The following is a 17973-nucleotide window of genomic DNA, read 5'->3' as shown; positions in this document are numbered from 1 at the left end:
GCAAAACAATAAAAAGAAAGGTAAGCCCCCATATTTTACTTCTCACAAATAGCACAGCATTAAGGACTTCTAGGATACTAAGTCCTGCTTTCCATGCTGGAGTCTAAAACCACTCAGAATGGCATCTGGCACCAGTGAACATGCAGGCTCAGCCAAGGTAGTACACAGACTATCAGAATCCTTTAGAATTTTTGGTAGGATGGTGAGGAATTGCAGATCTTGCTGTTGGAAATGTGTGTATACTGTTTTGAATCACACCTACATATAGACACATTCCAGATCTTCAGAGGTGCCAAAAGTTTTGCTATCTAACTTGGCGAATATATCTTTTCACTTTTCTCTCCAAAGAAGGGTCTTGGTTAAGCTTGCATATTCTATATTCTATAAGTGATTTAGCACTTTTTTAAAAACTGAGCTTTTTAACATCTTGATGTAATTACAAAAGCATATGTGTATCACTTAATCCTTTAAACCTTTCCACTGAACTGAATTATATTACATTAAATTACATGAATTACAGCCAACCATATGATCACTTTAACGCTGCATGTATATGAGGGTTACTGCAATAAATCAGATTACTTGCTGGATATTTTCCCCTTTTCTTCTGCTTCAAAATAAATTCCTAGTGACTTGGAAAAGGTGACAGTATATGCTTGCAAATGCAATGCATGCAGCAAGCAGCTGTTCTAGTAATACATTTTCAAAAAAAGTTGCTTCAGGATAAAGATTACTTAGGTCCTGTGTCTGGTTCAACCTCTGCAATGTAAGAAAGCTCTTCTTTGAGGCAGAGGAGATGAGTAAAGCAGTGTTTCTTGTGACAAAGGGTGTAGGCCTAACTCGAAAACTTTCAACTGTGGCAATGTATTTAGGTGAAGAAGAGACATTTGGAGCCAAATACTGCCAGAAAGTTACTTGTAGAACCTATTCTACTCCTCTGCTTTACAGAGGCACTGAACTGTGACTTCCCACACAATTCTTACCCTGGCCAAAATACAGGGATGAAGTGAAAAGTTAGAATTGCAAGGGAAAGATTTCAAATGCTTCAAGGACCTTAATTTTGACATTGTTTTTCATGACTTACTACAACCTTTTCTCCTTTTTCCTTTGATGTTTATGTTTAATGAATGGTCCTGTGCAAATAAAACTCCTGTAGGCATATAATGTTACCGACAGACTTATTGGTACTTGGCCTCTCAATTTTCTGCTGCTGTAAGTACATATGCAATTTCTGCTTTCAATTTCTGCTTCATGGCAGTGGAACCTGCACAATGCTGTGTGTTTTTGCAAAACTAAAGCACTGGCTCATTATGTTTGCAAGGAGCTCTGAGATCTCAAATGAAGTTAAATGTTAAGGGTTATTTCATAAGCTAGAAGCTGAAATGGCAAATACCTGGACTCTCAACCTCTACAGCCTCACTCAGCTGAATACAGGACAGCAACAGCAGTTAATTCTGTTGCCTTTCTTACAGCTGTAATGTCATCAAGAGAAGTGATTGTCTCTTTTTTTTAAGTTGGGTAGCAGAAGCAACATCCTGAACATGGACGAGAACTGATTCTGAGCTGGACTACAAAAAAGTTTGCTAGCTCAGTTAGTGTTTATTCCCAGATATCCTACTATTATTGCATTTTTAGCCCTTTATCTTTTTCTTTTCCAAGATGTGACTCACTGAAGTATGTTTCCTGATTGCTGCACTGCAATCTTTGTGGTACAAAACAGAAACAGAACATATCTGGGTTTTACTTCAAACTTCATCTCATAAACATTGTGCAAAGACCCCATGTAAACACTCTAATTGAGTTAGCATTTAAACTTACCACAGATTCAACCTTTCATAAATTTAAGGTCTTACAGATGCCAATAAACCAGTCTGTTTCATTTAGCACACTGAAGTTGGCATAGAAATAAATAAATGCTAACGTTTTTAAAGTTTCATATCCATAGAAATGAATGGTGAATGGTGTCCCAACAACTGATGTGAAAACTGTTGTATAATTTGCCCCTATCTCATTATGAAAAGGACTTTTGCCTTCTGTCAGGAAACACTTACTGTAATGCGACATTTTGGCTACATTTATAATAGGAAATTGCCTGAGTATCTAGTAACAGATGTTCTGGTTTAAATGCAGAATTTTCTTCACTTTGAAGGGTGGGTTGTCACACTGACAAGTTTGTGAATCCCACTGGCACCTGATGGAGGACTAGAGGTTCTAGCTTGGAATACAAAGGCCTTTAGTTCAGAGGTTACTTTCTTACTATACATTTAAAGTGTTATAAAGAAGAATTGATTCAGGACTAAACAGTCAAGTATTGTTGGGTTTGAAATATTTCCTACAATTTTATATGTTAAATTACTTCCTTCATGGAAGAGTACATGTGTACTTATGCACAGAAAATAAAAGTACTTGTATTCCTTTTGTTGTCTCCATAATTATTTCCTGCCCTGTCTTGTATTTAGCAGCAGAAGTACAAAGACAAGTTTGTTTCCTTTCTCTTTGGTCTGGCAAAGAAGTGACTCAGAGCAAAAATGTGTTGGCAAATCCAGTGACCTGTGAAATAATTTAGAAATCAGATGAATCAGCTAAGGAATTAACTGCAGAAATAAATTACAAAATATTAAAGCATTCTCATTACTGCTTGAGCTTGTTTCTGCACTGGAATCTTTCTATTAGATATTCATAAGAAAGCCATAATCTGAGTTCCCCTACTAAACAATAAAACAAATGTGAATTATCACATACAAATTTACATATAGCTTAACAGAAACACTTAATTTGAAATGTTCACTAGACCTTGCCATGGAAGTGGGAACTTACTTCATGAAACCTATCTCCAAAGTACAGCAATTGTAAAACTTGGATGAAATCATGGGATAAACCCAAAATAGAAAGAAGGAAGGAAGGGTGGAAGGGTGGAAGGAAGGATGGAAGGAAGGAAGGAAGGAAGGGTGGAAGGAAGGGTGGAAGGGAGGAAGGGAGGAAGGGTGGAAGGGAGGAAGGAAGGAAGGAAGGGAGGAAGGAAGGAAGGAAGGAAGGAAGGAAGGAAGGAAGGAAGGAAGGAAGGAAGGAAGGAAGGAAGGAAGGAAGGAAGGAAGGAAGGAAGGAAGGAAGGAAGGAAGGAAGGAAGGAAGGAAGGAAGGAAGGAAGGAAGGAAGGAAGGAAGGAAGGAAGGAAGGAAGGAAGGAAGGAAGGAAGGAAGGAAGGAAGGAAGGAAGGAAGGAAGGAAGGAAGGAAGGAAGGACAACGACTTAGTTGTGTGAGAACAGGCCTGGAGTTCAGGTCTGTATGTTTTTATTTCTGTAAGTTTTTTAGAATATTTGTATCTCAAAATGCCCTTAAGAGAAAGCAGTGTGATAAAATGGGTCTCCCTCATTTGAGTGCAGTGTTCATGTTACATGGGCAACACAAAGAGGGCGTTTGAACATCATGCAATCAAGCACACTGCTATCTGGGGAAATTATTCTCCGGAGAATGATTGTGTTAAATTAAATACTGTCACCTGTATCAAGCTCACTGGACAAATATTACTACATAAGCTTTGGTAAATTAAAGAAAGCAGATACAAATTTGAGGTCTTCCTTCCCTATCAAAACCCCCAGGGTTTCTTTTTCTTTTGGAGACACTGTCTTGACAGCATGAATGGGGGGTGAAACAAGTAGAAACAGTACCTGCTAGTAGCACTGTATATTTATTTTAGCAACTCTTAGGTGGCTGGCAGAGCTTAAGTGTAATATCTGACAGAGAAGGGAGACCAAGTGTTATTAGCCAGTATGTTTGCTTTGTGTGGGAGCTAAAGTCACTGGAATTTTTTCTTAGAGGACTTGACTGTGACCTCCACAATCAAAAATTGCCCTCTGCTCCTCACAGTTGGGTGCTGTCAGCAATCATTCACACCCAAAGAGTGACAGTGGTTTGTGTAGCTGTGTACAAAGCTGGGAGAGCTGTGGTTTTCGCAGCATTGCTAAAATACCTGACCAAGCTCTGCAGGCTGAGCTGTGCTGCAATGGACAGCACAAACAGCAGTGAGTTTTCATCAGCTTTCATGGCCTCTACCACAACTTGCACTTCTAGTGGGTTGGGTTCCAAGACGTAGAGCGTCTAAAAGAGTTGGGATGAGGCAGCATCCATGAAATAAATGGCATGGAATATCAACTGAAACTTAAATGGAAATGATTTATGTCTTCTGTTGGAAGACCCATACTGACAACTGCTTAGTTGCAAAGGTTTTCAATTGCTCATCAATGTAAAATCCCCAAGGCTTAGTAAAGAAGGTGGTTCATGCACATGTAGTCATACAGAGTCAATAAACTGCCCACAACTGGATTAGAAGTCACCTGCCTTAGAGGACTTCTGTCTGGTGAACAGAGATTCTTTTGCAGGAGAAGGGAATGAACCAGCTTATAATCTGTCTCTGCAGCAAGTCTTTCCAGGAACAACATAATTGCATTATAAAGAAGTTATTTTAGATGTGAAAAAAAAATTATAAACACATTACAGTTTGTTGTATTTACTTGACTGTATCAAGGTAATGCCATCACTGAGCTTGGAAGCTGTTGCAAAGTATTTGTGAAAATGCTTAATGTGCTTATTCATGGAAATTTGGATTCAGAAAGCTTTTTTTCCCCTCTGCTTTTATCGAAGTAGTAGCTCAAGCTGTGGAATCATCTGTCCCAGCTAGAGGAGGAAGCACCATCCCTCTCCATTCTAAAGAATAATGAGAGGAAAACAGGAAATGTACCTCAAGGAAATGTTCCTCCTGTGTTCCAAAAGATGATGGTTTATTAAACTGACTTCATCTATTTTGGTAGGATGCAAATCAAATAGCTTTAACCAGTGTTATATTGCCCACCCACATCTCTGTTTTATACCTACCTACCAAACTGACTGTCATGTGTTTGGGGATGTGTGGTGTCTGGGTTATTTTTGTGGAGTATTTGGGCTTTTGAGTTTTTCTTTTTCGTTTGTATTACTGATGATAAATTCCTTAATCAGTAGATACACAAGTTCTTTGATTTCTGTGTATTAGGAAAAAAGAAGTTTTTGCTTTTTGTGGGTGGGAGTGGAAGTACTGTAAGTACCTAAAATTCCTCCTCTTTTCAATTTTATACACCTTGCACAAGTGCTGACAAATATCTGATTGTTTTGGTGCTTGTATAGAAGAAAAAGCCTGTGAATCCGATTTCTCTTGCTTCTGACTCTTCAGGGGAATTGTGCTTGTTTTGGTAAGTTTTATGACTAACCATGCATTTGATTGCATAACTGGAAACACTACAGATGGTAACTTCCTTGCACAGCTCTAAGGAAGAGGGTGTTCCTTGTTTTTTCTTTTTCGCACTTCCTGTGACTGTTGATTCAATATAAAATGTTTTTTCTTTTTTTCAATCTCATCCCAAATATTGAGTTGATCTTACTGTGCTGTCTTTGCCCTGAAGCTACTGCCTTGACCCCTAACAGGAGGAGGCTTGCTCAAGCTGCAATCCTGTCCACAAATATAACCTTCACTAGAGATGGATAGTTGTTCTTTACCTCCTATCAGGGTGCAGACTGAAATTTAGTTTAGGACAGTCATTCTGTGGCATGGGTGAATCTTGCCCACTAAAATGGGACAAGTTTTCCATTGCATTCCCAGTAACTGCCTTTCCACAGTTTACTAGGAAAGAATTAATTGAAAACCTAAATTTACCACCAAATGAAGCTGCACAGGTGTGCCCAATGGAACTTCACTGTCCCTTCCCAGGGAGTGGATCTCTGAAGCAGGAAGCATTGCAGGAAGCTGGTAGGACCAATGATTACTGTGTTGCTAATTAATAATTCAGCACTACAAAACACTCTAAATTATTTTCTCTCCTCTTTTCAAAGCAACAAGTATATATTTTTCTACTCACATCAAAATTTTAAAAGTCTCTTTTTTAAGGCTGATGTACGTTTTAAAATAGAAATTGGATATCAGTTGATGATCATCCATTTTTTGGTAGTTCAGGACAAAAGTCTTGCACTTCACAAGACTTTTGTTCTGCTTTTCTCCTTTTTGAATGCTCTTACAGTTCTTCAATTGAAGTACAAAAAGATCTAACTTTTAGCCTATTTATTTTTCACTCCAGATGTGTTTGTCTTTATTCTCACTAATTACCTTTCATTCCTGAAATTGATGCTGCTGAAGTAAGCAGAACCCAATACAATTTCAGTAAAAAATGAAAGAAAAGACACTGCTTTAAGTCTCTGAATTTTAATTGAAATAAGGTACTGATGCAGCTTTTTTGGATCTACTTTTTTTTTTTCCTAGAAAAGCAGCAAAAGATTTATTAAAATTACATTGCCTTGTATAAGTTACAAGTTATAGATACTTTCCAGATTTCCACAAATTACTTGTAGAAGCACCTTCGAGAACAATTACATTAAAAGAGAAAGCTCCTTCACTGTCAAAGGGATTCTGTCAGAGACACTATGACAAAGTGGGGCTGAGACAGTTTGGAGGAAATAATACTCCAACTTTGCCCTTCCATTTTTAATCGGCATAAATGTGTCAAAACAAAGGACACATCCAAGAATATTTCTATCCCTCCAAAGACCCAGACCAAATTACAACCAATTCTTTCATCATTTTTGTTTTATATTTGGCCAGTCTTGAGTTAGGTAATGGAAACTTAATCCTTCCCTGCTGCAAACTGTTTTGCAAGACCAATGACTACGAAGTCCACCTGCTCAAATCTGAAGAACAAAAAGATATTTAAGATTTGTTGTTGTTCTCAGAAAATATCCCTGAGTACTCTGGCAAGGCACTTTCAAGACAAAGCTAAACCTCCAGTTCAAGAATGACATTTATCATGACCTGTAGTACAATGTTGTCATCAAGGTAGCAGACTTGGACTGCTCAGATTAAAAGACTGTATTACTCAATCTGACAAGTTTAACACTTCCACTCAGCAAACCACACTTAAATTCCTGTCTTGACCTGACTCTCCAGATGTCTAAAACCCTTAGGCCATATTTGGTCCATGGTTCCTTAGGAACCACCAGCTTTTGCAGGAACTACAGATGGATGTCTTCACAAACACACATCAGGATTTCACAATGCTGAGTCTGCACACAGCCTGCTGAGTGGAAATAAATCTTTTCCCACAACTACTCTGTCAATAACAGAACTGCTTGGAATGAGTTGTTGTAGGCTACTGTGTCTATAGCATGACTGTGAATATTGTACCTATATGTGATACTCTGCTGAGCACATCCATCCAGCACACATAGATTTATATTCAGTCACTACTGGGCCAATGTTTTTTCTCCATATTTTTCTGCTTTCTTCAGGCCTATTTCTTATGTCCACTTATTTAAAGGGAAAAATCACTAGTGACATAGTACTTATTTTTCACTACAGGATGTTTTCTCATAGTCCTTCTAACCTGATGTGAAGCAATCAACTTCTGGTTTTAACAGATAACTCTCCCCAAAGTTCACACTGAAGAACTGAAAATGTTCCAAGGTGGTTAAGTACCATTCGGATGCATACTGCCCAGCTGGCACACAAGGACCAGCAAAAGGAGCCTACTAGAATGTTCTCCTAAAATTGTCTGCTATAGGTTTCCTTACTATGGAATATCATGTTCTGGGAATATCTGTGACCTGTAGGCAGTGTCCCTTCTGGATTCCTGAAAGGCCCTGGCACTAAGGAGGAGGAAGAATTCTTGAGTGGCAAATGAAATAAGAAGAGACAGGAAATGCTTGATTGAAGAGAGGGAGGATGAACCTACCTGACCGAGTGTGCCAGTATGTGTTCAAAGGAAATGCTGGAATCTCTGTTCTCAAGGGACTTCAAAAACTAAGCATTAGAAAATGTACTGCAGGGAACAGCAGGAAAATGAGATGGATGATCTCATTGTTTTCCATCTTGTCTAAGTCTATGAATAATCCAGATCTCTTTAGCTGCTCTTTTTCTTAGTAATTTCCAAAATATTGTAAGTTGGGAATTACTTATTCAGAAAAAAATTATATTAATAATTATTTCCTTTAACCCATCAGGTCTGAGGTACAGCATATTCGGTAACCTACTTTCAAAATTTGTAGCTAGGTGTAGTTGCTAAACTCAGGCAAATATATACAGATACAGCTTGTTTCTACAGTGTTTATCTGCAGAGTTTTGGAGGCAGTCATACTCAACTGTTTGGTGGTGTGGTATGAGTAATTCTGTGCAAGTAAATCTGTAAAGTTTGCATAATAATCTTTGAAAAGACTTTGAATTTCCTTCGTTCTCCCACTACCACAGATTTTTCCTGATATATCCATACAGATACTGGGACACAGCAAGTGTCCTAGTATCTATCTGAATGTTAGTTAGCATGACAAGCATACACCACCTATGTCTCTAGCAGGCTTGGTAGTATTCATTCATTTAATAAGGGAACAGAAATAGAAAGGATAATTTTGCTGAATTGGAAATTTTATGGGTTTTGTTGTGCTGTTCGCCTACAAGGTTTAAGGTAATTTATTTGTGCAAAGAGCCTTCATCTTACCTTTCCCTTATTTCTGTAGCTCAAGTACATGTAGTTTGTATTGTTTCTATGTGACTTTTGATTTTAGTTCTCTCCTAAGGAAATTCTATATATAAGCACGTGTACGCTTGCATAAATATTAAACGAAGTATCAGGGAGATACTTAATTCTGTCCCTGCTGTGAAATGTATTACATTGCTTTAATTCCAGCCATTCACAGACTGAGATAGCTGAATCAGATCTCAGGACTCATACACAGATTAGATAAGCAATGTGAATATCTTAAACAGCAAGACTGTAAGTTCTTTAAGATAGAATTCATGTAGCTCTATCCTTGAGTTCAGGGAGGTGAGCTAAGCAGACTTCAACATGCTATTACTTCACAAACAGTAACCAGTTTATCATCCTAACTCTTGTATTAAGGAGTGTATCACCAGTGTGTTTTCACACAAAGGAATTGAGGCACACCAAAATTGTACTCAGACTTACACAAGCTTTGTGGCTTTGCCACTGATCAGTGGAAGTATTCAAGGAAAGTTATGTGCCTCATGAGTGTGGGTACAGATCTTGCATCCAGGTCCTGCACTTCAAATGTAGACTTTGGCACACATGGTAACATGACCCCAGAAATGTCTTGTTTCATAATTTACTCAGTGACATAGCTCATTCTAAAAGCAAAATATCAGCATTAACTTTTGTTTAGAAGAAGTAGTATCAAGAAGCTACATCCAAGTATCTACCTGTAAAGAAGAGAACCGATTCTCTTTTGAATCCAAGACATTGCACTAACTTGTTTAGGATAGACTTTCAAGGCTGCAATTAATGCTGACAGCCAGTTACTTTCTCTAATTTAATAAAAATTTTAATTCCTTTGTGACTCTATTATGGAGAGCTTGTATTTGTCATCACAATGAGAAACAAACTTTTTTGAAACATCCATGCTAGAATTCATGATGCTGTTTAGTAATTTCAGAAAATGGGTTTTTATTTAGGTCCTGCCACAGTGAAATTTGTACAACACACTCAAATAAGAGCATCCATCTGTAACACAGTATGCTCTTAATCAAGACAAACTTACTGTGAGCCAGGGGTCAGTCAAAAAAAGGAACAGGAAGCTTGCAGCTCTCTTTGTGAGCTTCAATAAACCTGTCCATCAGTATCTGTTCAGCAGTTCTCTATGTTGAAACCACACTTAAATGAAACATCAGTTAAATTTAGCCTGTAAATTTCTGTCCTATATACCATAACTTTCATGATCCAATTATTTTGTATATATTATAACTCTTGAAATAATGTTCTTTTAAATAGATATAGCTGGAAAAAATCTTGGGTTTAGGACAAGAATGGCTAGATTAATGAATATTTGATAAAAATATGAAATAAATGTTACTTCATTTTCAGTCAGTAATAATAAAGTTGTATCTGGAAGAGCTAAAGGGAAATAAAATTGCTGAGTCAGTTTCAGCTCTGTCTAGTATTTGTCTAAATCATTGAGCTTTTTCTAAGAGACCTGACTGAGGTTTGAATAGTCCTTTGGGTTGGGGAAGATTCTTTTGAATTGAAAAAAATTTCAGTCTTTTAAAACTTCCTCCTACTTTTATGCAGTAGAAGTTTAGCTATCCTGAGGCACTTCAGGATAGAACAACACATTTCTGTTTGGTCTCAGCATAAATGAATTTGAAAACCTGTGCCTAGCAACCACAACAATAAAATGCTATTGGTTTCGGTTTTCTTTTTTTTTTAAGATACTCTTTTTTCAGTAATGTAACTAAGTTTGAGCATCTGATGGAGGGAGTGATTCTTCTTTTTCTAATAAAAACATTACCTTTGAGGCTAGCCTCACTCTAGAAAGGGGAAGTTTTCTGGCTGTTTCAAGCATTTTGACAATCTTTCTTATTTTCTCCCTGCCCGTGCAAAACCACAAGTTTATTAATTGAAGATGTGATTGCCAGTTCACTGAGCTAAGAGACTTTTTCTAAGTGTAGATTCAAGCCCTTTAAAAAGGTATTTACTCTAAAGAATGTGCAGAACCTTTAATATGCTTATGATTGCCAAAAGAAAGGACTTTTAATGTATGCATGTGAAATATTTAATAGAAATGAACTGCTGCTCCAGCTCTGAAAAAAGACTGTACTGAGAAACTTTGCCAGATGACACCAGGTCGTGAAGTGCTTTGTGAGAAATGTCTTGGCCTATTCTAGTTACTGATGAAATTTGCTTTGCACTTCAGTAAGGCCAAAATTTCACAGTTGGATGATGCCCTAGAGATTATCAAGAATACTAAGAAAAATTTCCCATCACCTCTGATTAATTACCCAGAGTAACAAGTGTTCCCCTGGGCCACGTTTTGTCTCAGCTATAGATAAGCTCTGCTATGTCAATTTTGATGAAGTGCAAACTCTGCAGCAAGCAGGATAAATTCACTGCTGCACCATGTGGTCCTGTTGGCAACCTGGTAACATAAATCTAGAATAATAGTAATTGCTCTCTAATATAATAGTGCTAAGAACTTTAAGGATTCAAGTGTCTTTTGAGGTGGGGAAGATGAAAAGAGGGGAGAAAAATATTAAAGAGCTTCCGCAGAAATTAATTTCATGTATAAGAGTTATTTGTAGAGGAAATTGTGGAATATTGCCATGAGCAAGATGCCATTAAAAACCTCCTATCCTTTCTACAGTACGAATACTGATTGTTTTCTTGTTAAATATTTTTTCTTTTTAAATATTTCTTTTTATATCTTTTTACCAGTTAGTGCACTTAAAATATTTACTGGTGTCCATAAGTATATACAGTAGGTTATCCAAAACAGATGTGGTTTTTAAATTAAAATAAAGTACTCCTTTGTTATAATCAATATGTTACAACATATAATTATGAATATCATGATCACATCAGGTTAGTACATTGAGAATTATTCATAAAAGTTAGATCTGTTGGTAGATTTGGGATGTATGTTCTTCTTCACTTGGTTAAACAAAGTCATTGCCTTTCCCAACATACCTTGCTTTGTTTATCTTCTCACACTGAAGGAAAAAAAGATATTTGTTTAGCTATTCAAATGAAAACTCATTTGGGACATACTTTTGTTTTGCCAATTCATGTGTCTCAGTGTCTTTCTTCCTCCTTTTTAGCCCTGTGCTGAAGCACAGATTTTCTTAAAATCAAAGTGGAGTATGTGTGTGTCTTGAACCTTTTTTTTCCTGTTATTTGTACAAACACATGTTTGAAAGAGCTGGAATAATAGGGACACAAGTGTCTCTTAAAAATCTGCATAGTTTCAAAATGTTGTGTAGACTTGTCTGTAATCCTCCAAGAACTCCTCTGTGAGTAGGGGAGCATAATTTGTCTCATTTATAGATAGCAAACACAGAAGTGGAAAAGCTACACAACTGTAAGAACAGACAGATGGTCCCTAATCTTTGATACAAAAATGGATCAATGGTGGTGATGGAATAAAAGAACAACCCAAGCAAACAAACCAAACCAAACAAAAGGAACTCAACCCAAAACAACTGCCAGAAGACCTATCAGGCTTACTACAGAGTTTGTCCAGGGAAAAGCTTTGATGATTCACAAGTGGCTCTTGAGCTGCCAGTCTTTTCACTTTGCTTGCTGTGCATGTAGTGCTGCCCATCACCTGTTGTTGATTATAACATCCTATAAATCTAATGTTAGAAGACTAGCACTGGGACACAGTGCCTGCCCTGGCTTAATGGACACTCTAGGAAAAAAAATAATTTTTTCAAGAATTTATTCCTGGACGAGCTTCTATGCAGCTGGCATTGTCATGAACTGATATTTCTATTAAGAAAAACACAAGTGAGTGCCTTTAAACAAATAAGGTGCTGGCTTTGTACAATCATTGTGGTTTCAAACACCATATCAAAAAACACTATGATGGGAAGCTATCATTTAATAAATCAAAATAGCTTACTTGGTAATAAATATTTTTCTTAGAAACCACAATATTCTCTTTTCTATGGATCATATGACTTTCCAGTTCCTGAATTTTTTTACATTACTGGAGTAACAAAGGAACGTGGGAAATAACTCTGCATGGTGAAATCGTTCAGTTAAACTGTGCCTACACTGTGGTTAGAACAACTTAAAAATGTGTGATTTCAGGCACAGGTAATCAAATTATTCCCTTTTTCAGGTAGCCACAGGTTGGCTGAATTGGGCAGTGCTGCTCTTCTGAGATGAGGAAAGTGTTTAGTTTTGACTAAATAATTTAGATTTCACTTCTTAGCTTTGTATTCTACAAAGGGGTGAGCAGTATTTCCATCTCCAGTATGGAAAAGTTTTCTTGCCTGTATGGGCTCTGAGCATTAAAAAAAACTACAACAAACTAGCAAAGGCCATGAATTGCTGCTATTGACTCTGTTCTGTGTTGGCTACTGTTCAAGTAACTTCCACTTATATTGATAAATCAGCCTTTGTAGTTAGCAGTGAAAAGAAAGCCAGTATTTAAAATAAAAATAAACATGAAAGAAACTGTACAAAGGTGCAGGTTCTGCTTTCAGTGACAGCAGTCTGAATTCAGATTCGGTCTAGACACAAGTACTGTAAAGACTTGCACATAAATATCTATAGGAAACATACTGTTGCATTTACACAGATATATTCTCAGATGTAGATTAACCGGCTGACATAAAATATTAAATTGACTGGCACCTATCTATTGACATTACCACAGACTATCAGGTGGTCTTAAATTTTTAGCAACAGGCTTTTCTGGAAACATATATGACCTTTCATACTTGCATGCATTTGTATATCAATTCATATATAAGTAAATTTCACCTAAAGAATACAAGTAATAAATTCTTCTGTAAGTAATACTGCTCCATACAAAGTCCTTCAAGTTTCCCAATGTCTGCTAAGAAAGGCATAAAAAAGTTTATACAAAGTCTGAAGAATCACCTTGTTTTACCGGAATCCTTTTTATGATGCACTTCGCATGCAAAGACCACAGTATTCTTCCATTTTTTGGTTCCACAATTATTCAGTATTCTGAAGTTTTGTGTTCCTGGGTGTGAGATTCTTTCTCTAATGAAGTGCAATGTGGATATGAATATATTTTTATGGCTTCAATGACTTACTGGCTCTGCTTGCTGGTAAAAATATGGTTTTGATTATCCTTAAAACTCTTGATTCAACCTACTTTGGGGAAGTTGAGCTATATTGTTTTTTACTGTTCACATGACATGGTGTGCATTCTAGCTGAGATCCAAGGCACTGTACAGTGGACTCGCATCAAAAGAGAAACTGTTGCAGCAAACCTTGACTGGAAGCTGAAATATAACTTAAGGAATATTAATAACAGAAAGGTATTGAAATCAGAGTTTTGGCTTTAGGCAAACAATTTCTCAGTGGTCCAAAGTGCTGGTTTAGGAGACGGATAGGACAAAAATTGCTGAAAATATATAAGAAATTTGAAGCCTTGGAAAAAAAAATAAAATTGGAGTATCATTTGCTTAACAGACAGAGCTTTAAATGACCTCAAAGAACTATGTTCCATGTTGGTTACTGTTTTGTAATGGAATTCCATTACTTTGAAAGCAAACGTGGAGTCTGCAGCAGCTTTGTTAGATATATTTATAAGAATATATCTATCCTGTAGCTGATCTTCTTGTGCTCCTAGCTCTTCATTTTGTTTCTTTTTGTATGGAGTGTTGATTTTATGAGAACACATTTAAGTCTTTAGGATTCATGTTAATACACTATGAATGTTGTGCAATGCTATTAGGGCAATGAACAGAAAACTGACAGTATCTTGATTAGTGATGTGCCAGGAAAGGAAAAGATACTTTCTGCAAATCTTTTTTACATTAACTTAGTTTTGAAGTTAATTATATCTCTGCATGCTTATGGGCAAGCCTCAGAGCCACCTGCTTAGTCTGTGGTTTTTTACTACAATTCTGTGGCAGAGTGCCTTCCTGTCTGCATCCTAAGCTGCATGTACCTGTAACACACTGTGCCTACATCAGCCCTGTGCTGTGTGCGGTTCCTTTTTCGAGGGAAAATGTGACATTGTTGACCAGTGACTGGTGGGCTTTCAGAAAGGCAGTTTTCCTGCTAAGTGAGTCATATTTATGAAGCAGGCCACGGTAGGGATGCCTATCCCAATAAGCAGAAACTGATCTCAATTGGTGTCTGAAAAGAAGTTCTGTCCTTGGCAAAGTCTCCCTCTCCTAGGATAATACCCTGACATCTTCTGGCTTTGTGAATGGAGAAGTTTTCATCTCTGGCTAGAGGTTAGCATTCTCATGTAGTTTCTACCTTTTATCTCTGAAGAATTTTGACAAGATAGATCCTTTTTGATGGTGATAATTTTTCTTAGGAAATGAAACTTTGAAAAACATGTTCATTAGCATTAGACTTTTTCATTAATTATGTCAGAAAATTACCTCAGTCTAATAGGAGAGTACTTCACTATACCAATTCTGATATCCAGACTCCACATCCAGTAATGAAGAGATCATAACAGTGCTGAGTATCAACTTTGAAGGATTCTGACAATCTGCATTTTCTTTTCTAGAAAGAGAAGGAAGAAAGAATGTATGTTAATAGCCTTCAAAGAGGCAGGAGAGCAAAAAGATATTTTTTACTTTACTTGAATAAATAAGCTAGTGAGAGTTTATTTTATTTTCATATTTTCATATTTTTTATATAATCAGACATTAATACATGAAATAAACACAAAACAGCCCAGGAAAATTGTGTTTAAATCTGTTAAAACTCGGGTTACAAAGGCATCATGAAGGGCTTACATTTTGGTTTGTTCTGGCTTTATGAGGAATATCATCTGCATCCCTCCAGTATGCTTTGGTGCAGCTTTATAATTCACAGAAAACTATGTGTTATTTTCTCACTGGACTACTTTGTATATTACAAAGGATCATTATTTTTAGTTGTACACAACTAACTTTTCTCTCCTCAACAGCAGTCAGTTTCAAACTTGGTCAGATTTTTGAAAAAGAAAAAGCTGGAAAGATGAGAGAGAAGATTGAAATACTTCAGTTTACAGTGTAAACTCTGGTTTATCACAAAATACCAGACAACAAATTGCATCAACCAAAGCCTAAAACCAAAGTAGTTTTTCCCCTGCCTCATAAACGAGTAACAGTCGACAGCTCTGGAATGTGCACTCCTCTCCCATGAAAATATTTTTCCGCTCTGCCTTTTCCAAAACTCAGAAGTTCAAAGCTAAACTACTACATGTTATAAAAGAACAAATTTACCATGACACTTAAACAAAGACATGAGTCAGTGTATTCAGATTTCTTGAGGGAGGAAGGAGTTATGTTTCTTGTTAGGGCAAGGTTTGCAGTAAAGAAGTTATTTTTATAGTTTTATATATCTCCTTATAATTATTTATTCACGCAGATGTTATGTTTTACTACACAGTTAAAGCTGTAATTCATGCCCTTTTTGTAATGGATATATTAATTGAGGTTTGCAACATTTCTCCTCAGAAAGCAAAATATTAACATCCTTGTTAAACAAACGGGCAAATGCAATCACAGACATTAGGAAATTTGGTTCACTATTGTTTAGGATATCCATGGCAGTCTGGGAACTTCAGCAGTTTCTCTTTGCTCTGAAGAGTGCTACTTGTGTTCTTGGGAATGGCATGAGTAAGGTGGCCAGCATGTATGTTAATAACAGAGACAAAATGAGGTGGCTGTGGACTGCTGTGGACAAAACAATCTATATCTGGAATAAAAAGAATGCAATTTTGTGTCCTCTTGAATGTGAGATGTAGAACATAATAGATTAAGCATCTGAATTGCTGTATGTAGTTTTTAAAGCTGTCTAGGAAACTTGGAACACCATTTCCATTTATTTGGAACAAGTGGCTGACTCATTTGTCTGCCTTGAAAAACCTCTACGACTGTTCCTGATTGGAATAAGATGAATATTCTGAAAGTCATTGCTCTTGTGAAACAGGAAAGAAGTCACAGAAAGTCACAGGGCTCCTGTTACACTGAGCCTCATTGAATGCAATATCAGTTTGGAATATATTAAAGGATGCAAACTTTTAGGTACTGTAGCAGCTTTAGTATATGTCCACTCTTTCAAGCAGATTGATGTGGCCAAGATTTGTCCTTTGTGAATACAAGATTTGGGATAGCTTGATCAAAGATCTGCTCTGGATTCAGACCTTTGACACTGAAAGTTATATTCAGGAGGATGGAACCAAAATTAGAAAATCCTTGAGCATGGAGAAAACTGACATATCAAACTGTATCCAACAGCCCTTGCACACCATCAGGATTCGGTTTTCCCTTATTAATATGTAAAGATTTATTAGGTCAGTCTCTAAAAGCTGTGTTGAGCAACTGTAGAGACAATATGCTCAAACTGAGGGGCACACATTTATTTTCCTTCAAATGCAATTTTTTTTTTGGCCTAGCTGGTTGCTTTACCTATAGTCATAGGTTGTCTTTAGCCTTTTTAAAATACTATCATATTGCACAGGGTAATAGAGGGTTTTGCACAGGGTTTGCCTTTTTTAGAGGCCTTTAACCAACTGCACCATTGAGTTTAATGTTGGTTATGAAGGAGATCATCTGTGAAAAGTAACATTTCTATTAAGGGAGAATGTCAGGGTGTTTTGTTGGATACAGGCACGTCACACTGATGACAATGCCTAAAAGCACCAGTCACCTAAAGAGGGGAACCTGCATTAAGTGGCCTACTGAGTAGAAGAACCATGTTTTAATAGCCTTTGGAATAAGGACAAAAGGGAACTCTGCTTGATAGACAATAAACTCATTTAATGTTCAGTCATCATGCATTAAACTTTAGAAGTTACTAAGAGAGCAACACCAGGATATAAATGTCATGGAACAGTAGGGTGCAATGAAGAGGCAGTGCCTTGATAGAAAGAGGGCAGCTGATGAGTAACAGGCCAGTGGTAGCTGTGCTGGCTCCTGTGTGCAAACAAGGGTGAGAAGGAGTTCGCTCCTCCCTTTCCCTGGAGCCAAACACAGTTCTCACCTACGAGCTGCTTTGTTTGGCTACGTGGGCAACACAGGCAGCAATACCTTACATGTTCTGCACCAGTCAGAACCACAGTTTGGGCAAACTCGGTACCAAACAGTGCAATAAGGATTACACAGGGCAAATATGTATTCCCTTGGCCCTTGCTTCCACCTTCCACATTATGCAAGTGAGCAGGGAAGGGACTTTCACCAGAGGTTAGGAAAACTGTGATTTATAATGTTGGTGGCAGGTGGAACAGGAGAGACTGTGGGACTAAGGGAGCCAAGCATTTTAAACATCTGTTGTAGGCCTGTGCCAGATGTAGGATACCAGACAAGATGTGCCATTTGTCTGTTCTTGAATGGAATTTCCTATGTCCCTAATACCAAGCAAACTCTTGTTTATTTATAATATAACTACTTCTGGTTTTGTAGAGATGATATACAGCACATTTCATCTTTTTACTTTCACAATGACATTTAACACTTAAGAAGTT

At 37.2% G+C, this 17973-nt stretch overlaps 1 protein-coding gene across 6 annotated transcripts in view; it reads right to left on the bottom strand.

The window, feature by feature from the left end:
• COL8A1 (collagen type VIII alpha 1 chain) overlaps positions 1 to 17973 on the bottom strand; it is an 87915-nt gene that overhangs the window by 56491 nt on the left and 13451 nt on the right. For all 6 annotated transcript variants that reach the window (XR_015801181.1, XR_015801179.1, XR_015801180.1 and 3 more), the window contains exon 2: positions 14897 to 15023. The gene's annotated coding sequence lies outside the window, so the exon portion shown is untranslated. The remainder of the gene's footprint in view (positions 1 to 14896; positions 15024 to 17973) is intronic.

This window comes from Sturnus vulgaris, chromosome 2, assembly GCF_052056855.1.
Source record: "Sturnus vulgaris isolate bStuVul1 chromosome 2, bStuVul1.hap1, whole genome shotgun sequence".
NCBI lineage: Eukaryota > Metazoa > Chordata > Aves > Passeriformes > Sturnidae > Sturnus > Sturnus vulgaris.
Note: the sequence above shows the minus strand (reverse complement) of the source record. Positions and strands in the feature narration are given on the sequence as shown.